General features: G+C 44.9%; 1 long non-coding RNA gene across 1 annotated transcript; it reads right to left on the bottom strand.

Moving 5' to 3' along the window:
* Positions 1 to 2,302: 2,302 nt before the first annotated feature.
* On the bottom strand, positions 2,303 to 3,250 carry LOC109499909. The gene is made up of 2 exons (XR_002157489.3): positions 2,859 to 3,250; positions 2,303 to 2,624 (listed from the first exon to the last, which is right to left on the bottom strand). It is a non-coding gene; the product is annotated as an uncharacterized LOC109499909 (long non-coding RNA).
* Between the last annotated feature and the right edge of the window lie 1,267 nt (positions 3,251 to 4,517).

The following is a 4,517-nucleotide window of genomic DNA, read 5'->3' as shown; positions in this document are numbered from 1 at the left end:
TTACAAAACATGTGTAACAAGCTGGAAGATCTTAGATATGTAAAAATGTCCACGTATGTCTCTTCTCTCCATTAGAATAAAGGAAATAACAACTATTCAGAAGTGATGACAAGACGAAGTGAAGCGAAGTGTGACATGACCCGGAAAAATAGAAAGGGTGTAAAGAAAGGGAATCCATTTTTCCCTTATTTTTTGGATGGACATTTTTGTAAATATAAAATTGCATTTACATCTTCATGGGCCTTACATATTGCTGGGTTCTGCAATGAGTGTTTATATGATCTTAATGTTATGAATGTCTCTCACTGGTTTTCAATTTTTAAAGTCAAGCTGTAGACAAAGTACAGAAAACTAACTTAAAATGACAGAGTACAAAGGTTCCAGCCTGGATCATATTAATCAGCTGACGAGTCGCACAGAGGAAAGGGTGTGGCCAAGGCTAGGCCTCGGGGATCTACTTTCTTCCTCTTACAGAACAGAGCGTGGGTTGAAGATGCCACAAGTTGATGAATCAAGAAGCAAGGATTGAGGCATATTATTTAAAGGGACGGACGTAACCATTCAAGATCTCAAAATGTTAATGAAATTAATGAAAGTTGGAGGGTGGAATGCAGGTGAACTCAGAGTACAAAGCGTATTAAGTGCACACACCTTTCCTCGTGGGAAGATTATGTATTATTCGAAGTTGATAAGGCCAAAAACACAGGCACACACATACCAATTAGTTCTGTGGTATAGACAGACCTAAAACCAGAACTGTTTAAAAATGGTTGCTTCTCAGTTGAACAAGGACAGGCGAGGGGTTGTTTAGCATAATGGAGAGAGTTTCATGTGAATCATTAGGTACCCTTTGAGTTTATGTTTTTTATCGTGCTATGAACAGTCTTATAAATAATAGCGTATGTATTTCAAAGCTCTCCCAGTGACGCTTTTTTATGCATGTGGTAATTGGGAGGAATGTACTCTATGCTCCAGGGTATCTTAACCTTCCGGCCCTCTGACCTCTGGTTGCCATAAGAGAGCTGAGATCCCCGGGTATCTGGGAGACACAGCCTGATTGCAGAGCATCTGGGAAGCCTGCCCCGGGTCAGGTGAGGGGAGGAAGACACCTCCTGGCCTCCTGTGCCCTGTCCCTAGCCTGGCCGGTCTGCTCAGCAGGGGGCTCCAGAGAGTCACCGCCCAGGAGAACCTCCTTCCCGTTGCACCTGTTCTTTCCCTTCGGCCTGCACTTGGAGGGTGAGAGGCAGTGCAGGATAACTCACTAGCCTCCGGCCATCCATGCTGGATTTCCCCTAAGCCTGAGCTGGGACTTTAAAAAGAAAACTCCACAGCCTATGGTCCTTCTTGGCTTTGGATTTGCTTCTCTGCTGGGAATTTCCCATGTCCTTTTTTTTTTTTTTTGGAGGTTACTGAGGCTGCCTGTGACCTACTTTGAAGGGGGACATCCCTAGGATATCCCAGGGACAAGACTGGGGCTTTTCAGATGAGGGTTTCAAACATAGTTTTAGGAAAACGTTTTGTTCGTGGGTGTCTAAAGCAAGCCTTCTGGAAGGTGTCCTCGTGGTCATTAGCCCACCAGATCCGAGCATTCACATCGTCCGTATCTGCTGCCACGTTAGTCAGCACCCCAATCACTGCTGACTCACCCCAGGGCCTGTGCAAAGCATCAGAGTCACTTCTCTGAGGCTTCTGCCAAAGAAATGATAAACAGCCTTCTGGGAAGAGCCCAGTTTCCGATTGCGGCCGGCCACCCATCAAGCATCAGGAATTTGCCTGATCTCGCCTGTTAGCGGAGGATATGTCGTCGCCTCACTCCAGTTATACTTTCCCACGCTACACCTCATGGCATTCCTCATCCAATCTTACCTCAGGAGGAGTCATTCTACTCCAGCCTCGTCTTACAATTGCCATGCCAGTGTGACTCAGTTTCCAACGACGCGCTGAAAACTCCTCCTCGGAATCTAACGGACCCCCGGGGGGTCATTGAATCACAGCGAGGCAGAATTGCCAGGGATCTTGAGGTCACCCTGTGTCGCTCCCCATTTCCCGATGGACAGTTGAGGCACAAAGAGATTAACTGACTTGCCAAAAATCTTACAGCAAATAGTTCCTCCAAGTGGAACAGGAGGTACAGAAATATACAAGCATCAAAGAGATAGGGGTATTCTGAGGACAATGAAAGATAATTGCAAATTCTAGTAACTATTTTGGACTTCCTTCCCACAGATAGTAAGCAGCTGGCCTCTATATCCACCGAGGACAAGATAAAGGGGGGAAAAAAGGTTCTTAATTACAGTTTGAGTTCATATGTAAAATTAGAAGTGCTTTATTTTGATGTTTTGAGCTCAGAAATAGTGAATGGTGGAGGAGGGTGGAAACCCCTTTTCTGGAGGGCTCCAAGCCCAGGTGGGGCCCCCCGTGAGGGGGTGTGAGGAATGAGGTAGGGAAACAGCCCCCGGTTCTGTGTCGCCTTCGTTGGGGGGGTCGCTGCATCCCATGCCAATAGCCCGAGTGGGACTTCAGTGCCCGCATCAAATGTTGTCACTGAGCATCTCATCAGGGTGTCCACGTGTCAGATCACGAGGTCGGCCGCAGGTAAATAAGCCTCAGGAGGGCACAAATTCCTAAATAGGAGACATCAGACTTTCATGTAACCTCCTTGAGAAAGGAAAGCACGTGAGAAGCATCCAGATAGGTAAAACCTTGAAGATCAGCATTATTTATCCCTTTGGGGGGCTTTGGAACTATTTCTCTGATGTTTGAAGCGCCCCCGCAATACGTGCTTCTTGAGTCCTTTTTGCCTGAATTTGAGGTATCTTCGGGGAAACGCACTCTCTCAGTTTGCAGTAATAACTCACCAGAAAGCAGTTCTGAGGGGTGATTTGTAACTCTCTGGCATCCTGAGGCCACCGGCTCGGACTTGGGCTGTTAGTGGTCCGCAGTCAGACTTGAGTTCCATCCTCAGAATGGATATTGCCCTGTTCCCCGGGAAGCAACATAAAGCGCTTACTGAAGCATTTACCCTGAGCTGAGCTCGCTGAACCTGCTCCCCTCCCCTGCTCCCTCCTCTGATATCCTAAATGAAGGGAGAGAGTTCACATCTCCCGGACAGTATTTGCAGAAAATGTACTGCACCCTTTCCTCAGGATGTGTTTAGTGCGTTCTAATCTTTCGAAAGACTAACTCCCTGAACTTAGGGTTAGAAATAATTAGACAAGAAAATCCCTTCTCTTGGTTTCTTGTAACTATCCAAAATGATGAGTAGTGGAAAAATCACTGGAGGTCAGATCTCTCACTCTTCCTGAACCTTTGCACCGTATTGTTTATAGAAAGAATGTGACATCCCTTGGCATGATAAGGTGAGTGTTGCTATTTCTGCCTTTTGGCTGTTCGTTATGCTTTGCTATCATAAGCAAAGGGGCAGATAGATACCGAAACCTTAAAAAAAAACTAAAAAAAAATGATTACTTGGGACTGTTCGGCATGTTGCTACAGAAAACACTTCTCTTTGTTTTAGCAAATCCATTTCGGAAAAGTGATTTAAATCTTGGCACAAATAGATAGCTTTTCACATCCTATTTTGATTGCCTTAGAGGTCAACCATACAGTAAACAACATTTAATTTTTAAGCTCTGAAGGGTATTAGGTGTCCCAGTCTTCTCTTTCTTTTTTAGCGATTGACATACTTTGATGCGTGTATAAGCATCGTCTCTATGCTTCACATAAAGTGCTCTGAAAATAAGTTCCAACACCCTTCCGTTCTCCAGAGTTCCAGGTCCTTGAATTTAGGGGTTGGTTTTTCATATTAGTCATGCCAACATTTCTTTTATCCCTAGGGCAGATCAGTGCCTTAGACAGAGTGGAGACTGAATACAAGTTTGCTCTTCTGAGCTTAAAAAATATAAAAATCACTATATGATAATTTGAATAGTCTTGTGTCCTGGGGAAATAGCACGCTTATTTATGAGGACGCCCCAACCAAGTGGTATTAATTATGCTACTCTACTGATCTCTGAGTAGGCACATTCATCCCGTAATCAAGAATACAATGTATACCTGAATCTAATATTATACTGTATGTTAACTAACTGGAATTTAAAGAAGAACTTAAAAACTAAAACAAACAAAAAACCCCCCCAAGACCAAAAAACAGAACACAAAAGCCAGGTGTCCTGGCTCGTCAGATGTACAAAGTCTGAGGTCAGGTTCCTGTTTCTTGGCTGAGGGTTATAGCCCGAGTGGTGAGGGCTCAGGGCTCAGCCTACTACCCAGACAGATGCGACCTGGCCCAGTCCACTGTTCCAGTGTATTCAGAGCTCATTATATGTGACCCCCTTGAACATCACTCCCCAGAAAACTAGACCACACTGTGTGACTGGAAGGCCACGACTGGGTCACTCATAACCTTATAACTGCTGGAATACCTTCTAGAATTTTTGTCATGCTCTCCAAAGTGTGTGCCTGGGATCTGCAGGAGTAGAACATGCTTCACAGTTGAAAACTTGAGAGAGACAGTA

The sequence above is a fragment of the Felis catus genome, chromosome B2, assembly GCF_018350175.1.
Source record: "Felis catus isolate Fca126 chromosome B2, F.catus_Fca126_mat1.0, whole genome shotgun sequence".
Taxonomy (NCBI): domain Eukaryota; kingdom Metazoa; phylum Chordata; class Mammalia; order Carnivora; family Felidae; genus Felis; species Felis catus.
Note: the sequence above shows the minus strand (reverse complement) of the source record. Positions and strands in the feature narration are given on the sequence as shown.